The 17,604-nt window shown below is 42.6% G+C and overlaps 2 pseudogenes; both read left to right on the top strand.

The window, feature by feature from the left end:
- Positions 1-10,207: 10,207 nt before the first annotated feature.
- Positions 10,208-14,499, top strand: LOC131089606 (pre-mRNA-splicing factor SLU7-like; annotated as a pseudogene).
- Positions 14,500-14,988, top strand: LOC131089605 (spliceosome-associated protein CWC15 homolog; annotated as a pseudogene).
- The last annotated feature ends 2,616 nt before the right edge of the window (positions 14,989-17,604 follow it).

Genomic DNA, 17,604 nt, shown 5'->3' with positions numbered 1-17,604 from the left:
TGCAGGGAAATTGCTCAGTGTTTGCAGTTCTGAAGAAATCTCTCAGCTTGGATTTAGAGCCCTTTCTGTGAGAGTCTCTTGTCCTTTTGCTGCAGTAGGAGCTGTAACTGCTTCTGAGACAGAGAACATTTGTTTCTGGGTCAGACAGCAGGATCCAGTGCCCAACAGGATCCATCAGAGCCTGCAGGAACATCCCCACAGCTAATGGTGTCACGAGCCGTCCTCACGGACGGGTTTCGTGATGTTCGTGGGGGATCTCAGGGTGCAAAAAACCGACACGGTACAAGGGAGTTTGCAATGATAATCAAAACAAATGCACATCTATTGAAATAACCACAGCAAAATGCGTTGGGGAGGAATTGGGGGAAAAGGGAAAAATAAGGAAAAGAGGGAGAAGGAAAAAAAAAAAAAAGAAAGGTACATAGCTACCAAACGTAGAACGGCAAAGTCTCTGAGGGAGTCCACCAGGTCATGTCTGAGGAGATCTCAGTGGTGCAGTCCATCTGAACTCTTATTATACTCTTTTTTGATGGAGGGAGGGGAATGAATTTTGAAACCAAATCAAAGGTAGTTTATTGTATCCTCGGGGAAAAGAATGATGTTTAGAAAAGGGTACAGACAGTCCATGTTCTCAGCAGTGGGCCAGAGCCATTGTCTTCTTGGTCCACTGTTCACACCTGACACATCCATCTTGCTTTGGTCAGCTTGCCTCCCCCACACACCTCCCCTGGGTTGGGGGTTTCAGTCCCAGTCCTCTCAATAGGGGTTTCGTGTCTCAGTTTTTCTTTGCTGAAGAGGCTCCTTACATCTCAGTCTGTGTCATGGTGGTTGCAAATGAGTGAGAGGGGTCTTCTGCAGGGGACCACCCAGAACTCAGGAGAAGTCTGGCCAGGCTGAGAGGTGGGGAAAAATCTGTCGCAGACATCTTTTTATGAAAATCCTTTCCTTAGGATTTTTCTCCTGAGAAGCTGAGAGGCCTCAGGAACAAAATGTACACGATGGTTATCTGCTGCTGTGGAATGCAACAGGTGCATCTGTGATTGGTCTCATGTGGTTGTTTCTAATTAATGGCCAACACAGTCAGCTGGCTCAGACAGAGAGTCTGAGGCAGCTGCCTTTGTTATTCATTCCTTTCTATTCTTAGCTTAGCCAGCCTTCTGAGATGAAACCTTTTCTTCTATTCTTTTAGTATAGTTTTAATGTAGTATATATAATAAAATAATAAATCAAGCCTTCTTAAATATGGAGTCAAATCCTCATCTCTTTCCTCATCCAAAGACCCTTATGAGCACCATCACAAAAATCCCAGAGCTATTGTTGCAAAAAGGGGAGGATGTCCTTCACTGAGCTCAGTGTAGCATACAATAAATAGACCTGTGAAAACAATAACTTAGCAATGCTCTCAGGTCTCGGGGCCCGTGGCGTGTGTAACTTTCTCCTACAGAGCCAGAGATTTAAGACAGGGGGATCTTTTCTTCAGTGGTCCCCAATGACAATTGTGAGGCAGATGAGGGAAAATTCAGACAGTCTCACAAATGGGAACCTCTGGAACCAGCAGTACTCGCTGTGCTCAGCTGCAGTGGACTGGAATGGAGTGGGCTTTGCTCACCCCACTGATTTCCAAATCTATATCACATACATGTGGAGGTGGGGTCATTTTTTACCCTTTATCCTGTGTGTTTTTCAGCTTTTAGACCTTCCTGTTTTGCTCCTTATGCTGTGCAGCTGAGTGGAACCTGGCTGTGGAGTGGGGCTCGGGCCAGACTCATGTTTGCACAGCCAGTGCAGCAGCGCTGTGTTGTGTCATGGGCGTGCTGTGAGTAGTTTACATCATTAGTTGTTTCTTCTGGTAGCATCTGCTTTTCTGTTTTGGTAAAACAGATTTGTATTAAAGAAAACTTGCCACAAATAAATGATTTAACACATAGGAGTTTGCTTATGGATGGTATTTGGGGCAGCTGGAACAAAAATAAGAACTATTCAGTATTCCTGCTGCTCCTATCTATTGACTTTGGGTTAGTTTTTCCTTCTTGGGACATCACAGAGCAGGGGTGACGACAGCAGTGCCTGTGTGAACCTGAGTGTTTCCAGTCTGAATTCTGCCATCTTCTCATGTTTTCCCGGTCTACAGAAATGGGGACTATGACTGATGGGGAGCCCAAGCACGTTTAGGTGAAGTTTGGAATGCTATTCTATATGGCTGGAGCTGCACAGAGTTGCTGTCCACAGTGGCTTTTGCCCAGTTTACTGATAAGGAAAAAAACCACAGACTGATAATTCTATTCTAGGATGATTTTACATTTTGTCCATCAAGGGACTTCATTATAAAGCTGCCGTCAGCGCAGTGACAGACCTCAGCTCAGCCTCCCATCTCCTGGGGCTTGCTTTGGGATCCTTGGGGCTGAGTGGAAGCTGCAGTCTGGTAGCTGATTTTTGTAAGGCAAAATAAATTTTCTTGCTATAATGAGATCACTTTTGACTGAGAATTTTTATGTATTCATAGCAAGACGTTTGGGGCATACTGTTCACTATGTATTTTTTTTTTTCCTTTGTGGAAAAGGTGGTAATGAAATAAATGTCAATTGGATTATACAATTAGTCACAGATAAAACACCTCAGAATGAGCAAAATCGATTATAGGAACAGGAAAGTCTTTTCTACATGGAAAATCTGGAAGCAGTGAGATTTCATCACTGCTGTGGAGTCTGCAGAGCTTTCTGCCCTCGCGTCACCTCGAGCCAGCTCATCCTGCACTGTGCTGGGCATTGCTGGAAAAGCTGATTGCACCAGGCTGGGCATTGCCAGTGCTCTGGCACTGTGGAAAAGCTGATTGCACCAGGCTGGGCATTGCCAGTGCTCTGGCACTGTGGAAAAGCTGATTGCACCAGGCTGGGCATTGCCAGTGCTCTGGCATTGCTGGAAAAGCTGATTGCACCAGGCTGGGCATTGCCAGTGCTCTGGCACTGTGGAAAAGCTGATTGCACCAGGCTGGGCATTGCCAGTGCTCTGGCATTGCTGGAAAGGCTGATTGCACCAGGGTGGGCATTGCCAGTGCTCTGGCACTGTGGAAAAGCTGATTGCACCAGGCTGGGCATTGCCAGTGCTCTGGCACTGTGGAAAAGCTGATTGCACCAGGCTGGGCATTGCCAGTGCTCTGGCATTGCTGGAAAAGCTGATTGCACCAGGCCCTGGACTCAGGGAATTCCTTGCTGGAGTCTCCACAGTGTGGTGGAGGTGGCTCAGTGAAACTGTGCCTGCTGCTGAGAGCAAAGGAGGTCAGGGAAAGAGGCTCTGGAGGTTTTTGGGAAGCATTTGGTGCTTTCACAGCCCCCTGGGTCCTGAAATGTCATAAGAAGAGTTCTTTGAAGGAAAAGTTTGCAAATTTTCTGAAAAAACTCAAACAAACAGACGTTTGCCAGGTTTTAAATACTTTCTGAGTTTGGTTTTGTTGTAGAATTACTAACAAAGGAATTTCCTCCTTGCTGAAAGCTATTTTAATGGAAAGGGTGGAATTTTAAAGGTATGCATTTACTGTAGAACATTTTTCAGCTGGCATTTATAGGGCAGGTAAATTTATTTTGAATAATATTTTCTAGACTTTTAAATCAAGTGGTTTTATTCTTTAGGCATAAAATCTGTCAAGAGGAAAAATAATTTTAAATTATTAATACAGATGAAGCATGTCAGTAACAAATATTTCACAGCAGCCTGAAGACCCAGAGGCAGAAGTTCTGTTCTTTTACCTGCCATGTAAAGGAATGAGACTGGAAGGAAGAGGCTCTCTTTCTGTAACTGCCATGGCAGGAAAGGATTCTGTAGGAATTTTATGTCAAGCCCAAATTCTCAGAGGCTGTTTTTTCTGATTTTTAGCTTGCCAACTGTCCTATTCTCTGGAACAAAAGATGTTCTTGGGCTCTGGGGCCAGATTTAGTTTCTTATTTATTCACCTGCTTGCAGACTTTTGAGGAAGATGGTGAGTTATTCTGTCAGTGCCTGCTGTACATTTTTTTAAATATCTGTATATATGGTAAGAAATAATGTGGTCCAAGATTGTTATTGAAGATACAATACTTTCCCTAAATGTATTCAATCTTCCTGATGCCAGTTTTAAGGATGTAGAATGGAAAATTTCATCTCAGTGTTCTTTTCCCTCTCATTCTCTGACTCCTTAATTAAATTTATAGCTAATTATGCAATTTATTTTGTGTTGACCTTTCAAAGACCTTAGAGCACCTGATGGTGAATGTGGAGTCTCAGGGTTTATTTCCATGGGTCCTTGAATGGATTTGTGATAAAGGCTAATGGCACTTTGAGAATTAAGGATGGCCACTGGATTACTAACAAATAGTAACATATGTGTCCCTGGAGATACAGGACTTTAAATATACGTAAATATATAGAAAGAAATACTGAATTATGTCATACACAGCATTTAAAATAAGGTAGAAGCACTACCACCAGCAATAACAGTAAATGTGCATGTCAGAATGGTTATGTTGTAGGTCCACTCTTTGACATGGGTGTTGCACTTGGTGCTGGAAATCCTACATTTGGCTGATCAGAGCCACCAGTATCCCATGAAACATGGATACACCTGTTCCTAAGGTGAGGGGTATCCATGGCCCTGGGGGGGACCAGGCTTAAAATCTGTTTTTTTGGTGCAGAGTCCCCGTCCCATATTGGCAGAGCTCAGTGTGTGCATCAGATGTCAGAAGGAGCAAAGAAAAGGGAAATGATAGGAAGCTCCACACTGCAGAGTAGTTTATTGACTATTTAAAAGATTGCTGGTCAGTGTAGAGGTTGGCAGTTTTATGATTTATTTCTTATTTTTTTACACTGGAATGAAGTATTTGTCATTTAGTCTCAGGATGGTTTTTAAAAGAGGCTTTTGATAGAGGGCAGAGAAGACAGCCCTGCAGTGCTGTTAGTGCAGGCAAGAATGAGAACCCAGCCATGCCTTTGTTCACCTAAACCAAAAGCACAAGTGAGGAGAAGGCAGCATGGCAGCAGCCCAAAATGTAATTGTGACCCAGCATTGATTTTATCTCTCTGACACCGCTGTGTGCTAACAAGAAATACTTCGTTCACCTTGAAGTACAAACCCCATAATTCATGGTTTGTGTTTTACCAGTGAATGCACAAGTCAGTACCCCTCCACTTTATTACTGCTTTATTTATGAAGTGTTTGTGAATCTGCAGAGCCTCTGGAGGTGGTAAAAAATTTACAAATAAGCAGAGGTGCAAAGTTCCTCACTGGAGCTGTGAACTTTTTCATGGTAGTAAGGAAGAGAAGCAGACTGGAGATCAAAATGCTTGGGGAGGAACCCTAGGGCTCATGAAACCCTTGTGCAATCCCAGCTTGGTTTAAATGGCATTGGGCTGGCAAAAGGGAGGGTAGAATGAGGCCCTGGGAGGCTCCTGCCCTGGAGGAACTGCCATGAGATGCAGAAACCAGTGACAGAAAAGAACTTGCACAGGGAATGATGCAAATACAGACAAATTTTATATGAAACATGAAAAAAAAAATAAAATAAAATCAGCAGCCTCCAGGTTTCCTGACAGACTGGCACCACTCCTGAAATGAGACATGTATTTATAAACTATTTAATAATTGTTAAAGTAAGGCTATAACCTATTCTTTTGTTTAACAGTTTTGCCCTGTGGGAATAAATGTTCAGTGGGATAAGCAGTCTGGCAATTAGTGTAAAACCTGAAGAGCAGAGGAGTTCATGTGCCAGGAGAGAGGAGCACTGTGAGAAATGATGTGGAGAGGTGCAAACCAGGGCAATCAGGCGCCTTGTGCAGTTCCTTTGCAGAGAAATGCCAGGCAGGCTCGGGGACAGAAGGAACAGAGCAAAGCAAAGGAGAAGGAGCAGATCCAGAGGTTTGCAACCCAAAAAGGTTCTGCAGGGGTTTGGGGTAAAACTTGGACAGCCTGGGCAGGTGTTTAGTGCAGTGGGAAGAGCAAACAGGGTGGCGCAAACTGATAAAGAGATACCAAAATCAACCCAGAGGGGCTGGGGTGCTGCAGCCCTCAGACTGCAACAATCTCTGGTCAGCCTTTGTGTAGGCTTGGGACAGAACACGGTGTTCCCAAAATTGCTGGTAAGATTATAAAGGAGCAGTTGTGAATTGAGCTCTCTAAGGTAGAACTGAGCCAGAGCCAGTCCAGCTGTCTGCAGAGGGAAATGATGATGGAGTAGCTGGGAAAAGAGAAAGGAATTGAAGGGGAAGGAAGGCACAGGCTCCCTGAGCTGGTGATTTTTATTAGGACAGCCACTTCTTTTGTTCCTTAGTACTTAAAAGGACAATTGACTTTTATCAGAAACCAAATAGAAACAATTGAATGGTACAAACACAAGCACTGGAGATGTGTCTCTGCCACTCTTGCTTTCATTATTTTACAGCGCAAGGTGGACAGAGGAGCTTGCCCTTCTTAGTGACACAGATTTGGTCCAAGCTTAACTGAAAATGTGCTGAATGTCAAACAGGGGATGAAGAAAGTAAAGGGCAACCAGATTTTTAATGTTTTTTTAAAAAATTGTTTGATTATTAGCTTGACAAGGGACCAAATTTGGTTTTGGAGGGGTTTTGGTTTGGTTTTTTTCATTGTTTTTTGTTTGTTTGTTCTCTTTTGCTTTGTTTTAAAATTTCATTTTAATTCCTGTGTATGCTTTGTACTTTATTATTTGGAATAAATTATATTTTAGAGGCTCCTTTATTCTGGTTGTTAAAACTTCTTATCACTAACTATCTGTTATTAAGGATTAAAGTATAGCATGAGCACAATGTGCAGATTCTCATCCATGAGCTCTGATGCTACTTTGCTTCAGATCTCTAACAAATAGACCACTCCCAAGGTCTACAAAGTGTCCCAAATGAGCACCTGTTAAATCCTAAAGTATTCACTATGCCCTAAGAAGCTTCAGAATTGAGTCTTGCTGATATGACTTGTTAAAATATTTCTTTGTTTTTGAAATTTTTAGCTAAATTATATATATATATATATACACACACCAACAGTTTTTCAGGTCTGCTACACAACAATGTAGTGTCTTAGGGAAAAAAGCTGTAATGAGTGTATTGCTCCTTGCTCCTTTTGGATCATCCAGCATGAGAAACAAGGATGTTGTCCAGTGTTGATGTGCTCAGAAGTCACCAGGAATGTGACATTTGCTCATGTTTTTGCACTGTAACATGAATTTGATTCCAATGCCTTACCTGGATCTCTTCTAGCAGGTGAAGATCTGCTTAAGAGTATGAGCATGCAAAGGGAACAAAACTAAATAAAATATAGTATGAGCAGCTGACTTCCATGCTCATCTAAAACAGTCTCACACTAGTCCCTGCTTGTGCTAATAAAGCATTCAGAGCTCATTTTACTATCTCTGAAAGTCACCTTTACTCAGCCCATCACTGCAGAGGAAAGCACTCAACCTGTGCTGCTTTCTGCTTCCAGATACTGCATGAGACTCTGGGAATGAGCTTGAGAGCCTTAAAAAAATAACAAAGAAAAAAATCCCATGTGATTTTCAGGTGCTGGAATATAATAAAAAGGTCAAGTCTTGCTTATTCTGGGGCACTTGGATTGCTGATACCACCAGTAACAGTTTGGATCTGAAGAAGTTATTTAAACAATGCCAGACTTGGGTATTTTATATGTCATAAATTCATTGCAGGTCCATCTTCAAAGTAATATCTGTGGCCAAAGGTTTGATAACACTTTTTTTTTTTTAGTAGTGAGTAAGGGTCAAGATCAAAACCATATAGCTATTAAATCTTAGAACTGAAAACATTTATTCATATCTATATCTATATCTATATCTATATCTATATCTATATCTATATCTATATCTATATCTATATCTATAAATACAAAAATGATTCTACATGATCTCTATTGTCAGATTTTGAAATACAATGTAAATATCTATTGAGCAATTGTAGCATGTTTTACCACCAGAAATACTTGGTTTAAATGCCCAAGTTTTAAGAAGGAGAGAGAACATGTGGATTTATAAATTCCAGATGCATTTGCTGTCCTGGCAAGGAAAATACCTTGTTTCTCTTATGAATACAGCAAATACTAACAACATGAATGCAGGGGGTGCAATGTCAGTTTTTCCAGCCAGTTTCCAGTGATCACACTTAAAAATGTCTCCCCTCTGCTCTGAAATGTGAGATTGAACTGGGGGATATTCCATTAGAGCTGCCCAGGAACAGGTGATGTCCCCCCTCTGATGCTGCCTGTGGCTCTTTGGCAGCATGAAAGCCAAAGCCAGCTGACACATGCACCTGGCTTGGCAAATATTGATAAAAAAATCAGTGTTGGGCCTTGATATTCAAGTCAAAATTAAAAAAACTCTCTATGGCTTTGTAGAGAGGCTGTCCTTGAGGAAGAAGAGGTGCATGAAGAGAGTTGGAGCATGCTTTAAAACCGTGAGATGGCCTTGTTAATGTTGAACATGTTGAGCTAACATTGCTTGCAGTGCCACAGCAGAGTGACCGTGGCTGCTGCTTGTGGATCTCCTGGAAAATGAACACAGGGACTGGAAACCAGGGCTGCCCAGCATGGGGAACCCCAAACTGTGCTGCTGCTGGGGCACCAAGGTCCTCATTCCCTGACTGATGCTGGTGCTCTGGGGCTGATGCAGGGAGAGTGCAGCTGAGATTACTGTGTGGGTGGCTTCTTCTCAGGGTATGAAATGCATGGAATGATCACACATTCAGTCAAAAGCCCTGGGGAAAGGCATTATTTACCACCCTGCCTCCTGATGGTGTTTGGTCTGGAGCTAAGTGCAGCTTTGGCTGCAGTGATCAATGTGCAGAGCCCGTGGGGCTGCCAGGAATGGATCTGGGAGCCACGCTGAGGACACTGTTATTGCACTGCTTTTCTACTGCTTTCAAAATCACTTTGTATCTCACAGTGTGAACTGGTGCTGGAATAAATCAGCCAAGGCACCATTTTCTACATGCAGAAAGACAATTCTTTATTCACAAAGCTCATATTTGTAGGAAATATCAGAAGGTTTAACAACTAATTGGTGTTATTGGTCAGCAATACAGTGAAACTCAGTTCATGGTCAGTAAAGGCTGTTGTATATATCTATCAAATTTTCTCTCTCTAGATATGTTAACGTTTTTCCTTTGTGGGTTCTCATGGAACAAATCTTATTGTTTACACAGGTGCATTTGTTTTTCACCCTCAGAATAGATTGTTGTGTTAAAGGAACTTGTCATTCGCAGAATAGCTTCAAATGGGAACATGCAAATTGCTTGTGAGCTGCACCTAGAAGAAATGCCAGGCCAGTTTTGTCAATTTTAGCAGAGTGAGGCCTGAATTCATAAGGCCTTTCTTTTATAATTCTTCTACCTGTCTATGACATCTCACCTGTTAGGTTAATTTAAAAAAGGTTCATGTGTTCTGATGTTAAAACAGCTCACTCTTATGAGGGTATTATGTCATTAAGGTTATCACTGGTTATCAATTATATATGGGATAAGATTCATAAAAGACCAATTACAATTAACAAAATGTATCAAATTCTATCAAAGTATTGACACAGGGTTTCACAGCATGAGAAAAGTAAAGAATAATGTCCAATGTCTCTCAGGAAAATGGAAATAAATGACCATCGTTTTAAAGTCCAAATAGTTGACACTCAGGAGAAAGTTCATTAGCTGGAAATGTTGATCTTTGACATCGCTGAATGTCCTCCTGGGTCCTGGAACAGGGAATAACTGAAGGAGCACTGTACCATGAGGATGCCATGAGGCTTTTGTTGGCAGATTGCCTCTGTACTTTGCAGACACAGCCATGTCTTGGCAGTCCCATTTCTGTTCCTGTTCTGGCCATGAGGGCTGCATGGTGATTAGGTTATTTCTCTTTGCACTGGTCCTCATTTCTTCAGAGGCAGCTGGTGTCTGATGAATGAACAGGTGACTTCTTTGAACCTGCTGATGATAAAACACAAGCACACTCTCTCTTCAAGTCAATGAATCAACTAGGCTTTGCTGTGGCACACTCAATTGGGATTTAGATTTGATGATCTTTATTCCAAATCTCTAATGCAAATATTGCATTATTCAAAATGATTTGTTGTCTAAGTTTCTAATGCACATATTATATTATTTGGATGTTCTTAAGGCACTACATTCCCCTTCTTTTATTTTTTTTTAAATGAGATGCATGTCTTTGGTTATGAGCATGAAGAAACATCAAGGCAAAACAATACATGTAGTGAACAAGAAACTGACAGCAATCAGGAATCAGTCAGGTACAACAATTAAGAATATTTCAGATAATACACATAATTAATAATAAATGTGAAATTAGGTAATTAGGAATCTCTGAAATACTGTACCATCATCCCAGAGTCTGTGAACAGCTGACAAACCTCAATTTAGCAAGGGCTTGGATAATTATTTCCAGATAGTAATTCCCAAGCTCACTCTAAAAATAGGTTCTGCTGTCATATATAAAGGGTCAAATTGCCAAGTCAAAGTGACCTGAATCTAGTTTTGATGCAGAAAACATCTGGGTTTGTTGGCAAATTCCCCATCCAGGTAGAGCCAAGGCCTGGCCACTGCCCAAGATCCATCTGGGAGGGAATTCCCTAAACACATTTTAAAACAAGGCTCTTAATAGTAGCAGCTATGAGTAAAGGCCTTGGGGTTAAAGACTCATCAAACCATCTAGTACTTGTATAACTCTGAAGTTTCCTTCAGGATAGAGATGCTTCAAACACAGCAAACTGCTGGAGTGCTTCTGTAATAATAACTGGGACAAACTACAAGACTTGCAGTTTGGAGGAGGCTTTTAACAAAGCTCAGGTATCTTTTCTTGGAACTCTGAAAAATACTTAAAATTATGAGACAGCATTGGGTCAAACCATAGAGCCAGTGCAGGGACAAGCCAGATAGCTAACTTGATATAAGAGATGCATAAGCAGCTAGAGAACAAAAATGAAACATCCTGAAACAACACGTGTCTTTTAGATAATTACACAAAGATGTTAAAGCATATAAGAAGCCGGTTATAAATACAGTAATAGCATATTATGAATAATGCCTATTATAAAATCAGTAAATTCTCATCAATATATCAGCAGTAACCAACTTAGGGAGCTGAGACAGCACCTTTCTAAACAGTCATGTACCTGTGACAGCAAAATGAAACAAAGGAAAAGCTTACAATCATTAACAGCCATAATGTAGAATCATAACTGACTCTTCTGTGTCATTTATGGAAGATAAAACAGCAGAGATTGTAAGGAGCAATAGAGTCTTTGACAAAATCAAGACTGTATCTTCTTTATCCACAAACAGGTGTTTGTCATGTTTCATCACAGCTGTTTTAGTTGGAGTCATCACATCCCTTAAAAGAAAACAACTACGTATCTTACAATGTTGAAAAGTAATATTTTACTGTCTTAGATTGCAATGCAGGATGTAACCAGAAGTATGTGTTCTATCACCATCTGTTAAAACCAGGTGAGGAATGTTCTTTATCTCTTCCATGACCCATCCCTTATAACTCCAGGGGGATAGCTCCTGCTAATGGGCCTGGAAATGTTTGAGCTGTTAAAACCAGGTGGGGCAGTTTGCTTTATCTCTCCCTTGACCATCCTCCCTCCAGGAGATATCTTCTGTTAATGGGCCATTGAGTGTCACTGCAGTGTCACTCCACCCAGGGGGAGGAGCCAAGCATTCCTACCCAGATATAATCTGAGATGTGGAACACCACAGTCGGCCTTTTCCCACTCGATTTCCCAGCAGAGGACCAGACCTTTCTAGGCTTCCAGTGGATCTTCAGAGGAAGACTACACCCTTCTCCAGGATCCCTGCTCCAACAGAGCCACAGCTGGCACTGCAAGAGGGCTGAGCCATCATGGAATGGAGCTGTGCCACCACCCTGACCAAGAGGGTGTTTGGTCCTATCCTGACTTTATCTGCTTTAGCAGTACAAATTTTTTTTGTGAGCTAATGATTTCTAAACTTTAAAGAACTCCTGCAGATAAAGTTTGAGGTTATAGGACTTAGTTAAGAAACTTAAAATTAATTGCTGCAAATAATCTTGGGAGAAGAGGAGAGCCGCAGGAGCATGGGGAGTGGTGCTGTGGTTTGGCAGGAAAAACCCAAAATGGCTCAGGTGTGGTGGTGAACACCCCCACTGCAGGAGAGTATTCCAGATTGCAAGGCAAGATGTATTCTATTACCATCTGTATGGCAGCTGTTTTTTGTTAAGTGGGCAGTTTGCTTTATCTCTTCCACAATCACTCCTCCCTCAGAAGGGGACATCTGCTGATAACAGCTATTGAATGTCAGTGCATGACTGATAAGAACTACAGCATCCCATAGGGAGATGTGAGCCCAGAGGGAGGAGCCAAGCATTGCTACCCAGATATAATCTGGAGATTCTGGAACACCAGCACAGCTTCTCCACTGGATTTCACAGAGGGACAGCAGCTGCCTCTTCTTCCACTGGATCTTCAGAGGAAGAATCCATCCTTCTCTACAGGATCCCTGCTCCAGCAGAACCACCCCTGACACTGCAGGAGGGCTGCAGCCACATTTCCAGTTGGGTTGCTACCAACATCCTGACCCACAGGGTGTCAGGTTGGGTTCTGACTCTGTCAGTGTTGTTCTAGTGTACTGTATTGTTTATTTTATCCCTTTATTTTCTTCCTTATTAAAGAACTGTCATTTCCTGCTTCCATATTTTTTGCCTGAGAGCCCCTTAATTTAAAATTTATAGCAATTGGGAGGGGTGGGGAGGGTTTACATTCTCCATTTCAGGGGAGGCTCCTGCCTTCCTTAGCAGACTCCTGTCTTTCCAAACCAAGACAAAGGGGGAAATGATGCGAGCCTGGAGGAACCAAAGAAGATGATGAGGGAAAATTGGAGGAAAAAGAATTAGAAGAGCAGAGAAAACTAGGGAATGCACCTGCTGAAGTGGATGAAGAAGGAAAATATATCAACCCTCAAATTCCTCGGTATATCTCCTCAGTACCATGGTACATAGATCCTTCTAAGGGACCCACAATAAAGCTTCAGAGACCTCAGCCACAGAAGCAGGAGCAGTATAACTCCTCTGGATATCGTATAAATGAGGAGTTCAGGAGCACCCTGTGGCCATGAGGTATGGCAAAGCAGCCTGTGAGAACTGCAGGGCACTGACACACAAAAAAGAAAGGCTGCATGGAGAGACCCAGGAAAGTTGGAGCAAAAATACATGAATATTTTGATGAACAAAATGAACACATGCAGTGCAGCCTCAGCTGATGTTTGATTATGATGGGAAGTGAGACTGGTGGAATGGTTATGACCCAGAGAAGCACATGAAAATTGTTGAGGAATATTCCAAGGTTGATTTGGCCAAATGTACACTGAAAGCACAGAAGATTCAGGAGGAGTTGGCATCAGGGAAGCTGGAACAAGTGAACTCCACCAGTGGGGAGAAGAGGAATCAAATTCACAGACAGAAAGAGATCATAATGGTGAAGATGAAGACAAAAACACAGATGACATTGATATGCCTGGGCAGAACTTTGACTCTAAAAGATGCATCACAGTCTGAAATTTACGTATTTTGGAAGATATTGCTAAATATTTGAGGAATCTGGATCCAAACTCTGCTTATTATGATCCCAAAACAAGAGCAATGAGGGAGAACTCTTATGCCAACACAGGCAAGAATCCAGATGAAGCTGGTTATGCAGGTGACAACTTTGTTTGCTACACAGGTGACACCATTTCCATGGCACTGACTCAGCTCTTTGCCTGGGAGGTTAAGACAAAGGCTCTGAATTTCATCTTCAAGCAGACCCTACAAAATTAGAGTTTCTTTATAAATCTTTCAAAGTGAAAAAAGAAGATTTCAAGGCTCAGCTGAAAGAAAGCATCCTAGAGAAGTATGGAGGACAGGAACATTTGGATGCCCCTCCTAGATGAACTGCTGCTAGCTCAAACAGAAGATCATGTGGAGTATTCTAGGCATGGAACAGTCATCAAAGGACAGCAGAAAGCTATTGCTTGTTCTAAGTATGAAGAGAATGTGAAGATCATCAACCACACATGCATTTGGGGTTTGTACCAGAAAGAAGGCAAGTGGGGTTATAAGTGCTGTCACTCCTTTGTCAAATGCTCCTACTGTACAGGAGAAGCTGGGAAAGAAATTGCTAATTGCTAATACAGAGGCAAGTTTAATGGAAGAGCAGCCTGAGGCGGAGGAACACATGACAAAACCCAAAGCACCAATGGAGATCCACCAAGAGAAACAGAAAAAAAAAAAAAAAAAAAAAAAAGAAGCACAAGAAGAGCTCAAATTCCAACAGTGAGGGTGAAGAGAAAAAGAAGCAAGAAAAACTAGAAAAGGCTCTAAATGCCAAAGAGGCTTGATTTCTCCACATCAAAGAAATCATGCAGTTAGATGAGAGGAAAAGACCATACAACAGCCAATATGAAGCCAGGGAGCCAGCAGAAGAGGAGAGAGAATGAGTTGCTGCAAGAGAAAAGAACAGAAACAAACCAACCAGAGAACATACAACATCATCTTCTGTGTCTAAGAAGCCTCAGCTAGACCAAATTCCTGCAGCAAATCTTGATGCAGATGATCCTCTTACTGATGAAGATGATGAAATTATAAAAATTATGAATATGAGAATGATGATACTGCAGCTCTTCTGGCTGAGCTGGAAAAAATCAAGAAAGAACAAGCTGAAGAACATGCTCAAAAGGAACAAGCACAAAAGGCCAAAGAAGAAAGAATTTGGATGGAGAACATCCTGACTGGTAACACTGCTGAGCCTTACTGGGCCAGCACAGCCTCAGGCAAACTTCAAAGTTAAAAGGAGAAGAGAAGATGATGATGTTGTCTTCAAGAACTGTGCCAAGGGGATAGATAAGACAAAAAAGGACAAAAGATTCGTCAATGATACTCTGAGATCAGAGTTTCACAAAAAGGTCATGGAAAAGTATATCAAGTAGTACAGCTTTATGTGCCATAGTGTGCAAGGACTTGGTAGGTCATGGCCGTTCCCTCCCTTTCCTTCAGAATTTAAGGCTGAATATTTGGTCATGGATTCTCAAATGCTTTTTCAAGATCAGCAACAGCTTCATAATTAATAAGTGCTATGTATCTGGAGTTTTTATTCCTGCATATTGTTTTCCTTTACAGTTTTAATTAAACCAGTTTGTGTCTTAAGAAAAAAAATACAAAAAAAAAAAAAAAAAAAAAAAAAAAAAAAAAAGGAGCAGAGCTGCAGCAGCCAAGCCACATGCTGGGGCAGGGTGGGGAGAGGCCTGCTGCACCACCCCATAGCTGCAACAGGTGTGTCAGATGAACAGCAGTTAAATACAGATCAGCCAGTCCCAAGTGATGGGCAGGTGCTGCCCCAAAGAGGGGGAAGGGGGCTAAGCCACCCTGTGCTACTGCTGCTGCCAGAGAGGGAAGGGAAAACTCCATACCTCTGTCCTGCACTGCAGCACCTCTGCTCCCCCCTAAAACACTTGCAGTTAAAAAGAGGAGGGGAAAAGGCAATAAAAACAAACCCTAAAAACTGCACACTATAAAGGGAAAAATACCAAAATACAAATGTAGAGAACGCTGGAAAGGCACAAAGTGCTCGTGGCTCTTCTCTTTTGCTTTGGAGTGTGTGAGTTCCATAGGGGAGTGCTGACTGAGGGGCGCAGCCCCAGGGGAGCCTCTGGGTCTGGAAAGAAGCTTTGCTGCAAAAATCCTGTCTGGCCTCTGCTGGTGCTGCCGTTCACAGTTCTGCTGGAGGATGAGACCTGCTCAGATGGCTGCCACGCTGCCCCCACAGTCACCCCAGGTGCCCAGAGAGCAGCAGCTGGCCGGCCCTGTGCCGCCTGTCCCTCCCATCTGTGGCGGTAACTTAATCGCACCAGAGGTAATTTTGCAAGAGCACAAAACCAGTTCTGGTTCCAGGCTCCTGGTTCTTTGTTTCTCCATGAGGTTTGAATCCCACTGCACCTACCACTGTGTCTGGCCGTGGGACAGAAGGGAGAATGACTGACACAGGGCCCATGCCCTCGAGAGCATCCGCAGGCAGGGACACACACACAGCCACAGTCCTGGGACCAGTGTAGGCTTGGGCTCTGCTAAATACATTAGCCAAATCAGGAACCAGCCCCTGGACCACACAACACAGTAATAAAGGTATCAGCACATACTTATGGTACCTTCTCTCTCCTTTTCCCAACATATTTTGCCTCTTTTAACTGACAGTTTGGCTTTCATTCAGTGACATGCATGTTTCTGTGTGACCATGTTCACAGGGGTCTTAGGCTGAGGAAAAGACGAGGATCTGACTCCATGTTTCAGAAGGCTTGATTTATTATTTTATGATATATATTATATTAGAACTATACTAAAAGAATAGAAGAAATTATTTCATCAGAAGGCTGGCTAAGAATAGAAAAAGAAAGAATAATAACAAAGGCTTGTAACTCGGGGCAGAGAGTCCAAGCCAGCTGACTGTGATTGGCCATTAATTAGAAACAACCACATGAGACCAATCCCAGATGCACCTGTTGCATTCCACAGCAGCAGATAACCATTGTTTACATTTTGTTCCTGAGGCCTCTCAGCTTCTCAGGAGGAAAAATCCTAAGGAAAGGATTTTTATGAAAAGATGTCTGACATTTCTGCACAGTTGCTGCTCCCATGTGCCATTTCCACATCATGGTTCTGTTATAGATGAGTAATGAGATGGTTGGCCCTCATATTTAAGGGGTGAACATTAGGTGCATGTTAAGAGAAGTTTTGTACATGTATAGTTATGTTATTGTAGTATGTCCTCCCCCCTGCATTGTTATCACAGGATGGCCTTGGTACTCAGGGCATTTGGGAGGGTTGGCCTGGTACTGTAGTAACACTTGGCCTCCTACCAAGATGTAAGGAAGTGATCTCCACCATTGGATGGCAAGGCAGGAGTCAACTGACAAGACTTTAAGAGGAGCTGGAAGTATAAAAGGCAAAGTATCCATCTTGAAGATGAGGATGTGGCTGGTAATCACAGGGGCTCCCAGCACTGTAATTTTTCCTTATTTAGTTCTTTTTTCATAGTTTTTGTTAGAGCTTAATAAAATTTTCAAAAGTGGTCAGTCATTTCTCACAGTTCTATTCTCAGACTTGTTTCCCCACACCTTAGCAGATGTATTTTCTGTTTCTTGACTGTTCACTCACTACTGTTCTTGAGGCTGTTCTCCCCATGACTCACTAGGCCTCTCTCTCCTGGGCAGCTCCTAGGCTGCTTCACCCTCTGTGGCTCTTTTGGCTGCTTATCCTCCGTGGTTTAGGACAGTGTTTGCATGCTGTGATTTGCAGTTTTGTTCTCCCCAAGTGTGCTCTTTCCCCAGCAGTTGTGTTTGATTTTGTGCATCCCACACTGTCTGTGGCCCTGTGCACTCGCTGCCCGGGTTCTGCTCCAAGGCTGCCTCTTGTCTTTGCTTTTCTGTGCTGATCCTGTGGCTGACCATAGCCTTTTGATACTTAGTAAATTCACTGCTTGGATGTCTGCTCATGCTGCTCCTGCAGCCTGCAATGCTGTGGTAGTTGTGTTCCTGTGCTGTGTCTGCTCT

The sequence above is a fragment of the Melospiza georgiana genome, chromosome 14 (genome assembly GCF_028018845.1).
Source record: "Melospiza georgiana isolate bMelGeo1 chromosome 14, bMelGeo1.pri, whole genome shotgun sequence".
Lineage (NCBI taxonomy): Eukaryota > Metazoa > Chordata > Aves > Passeriformes > Passerellidae > Melospiza > Melospiza georgiana.
Note: the sequence above shows the minus strand (reverse complement) of the source record. Positions and strands in the feature narration are given on the sequence as shown.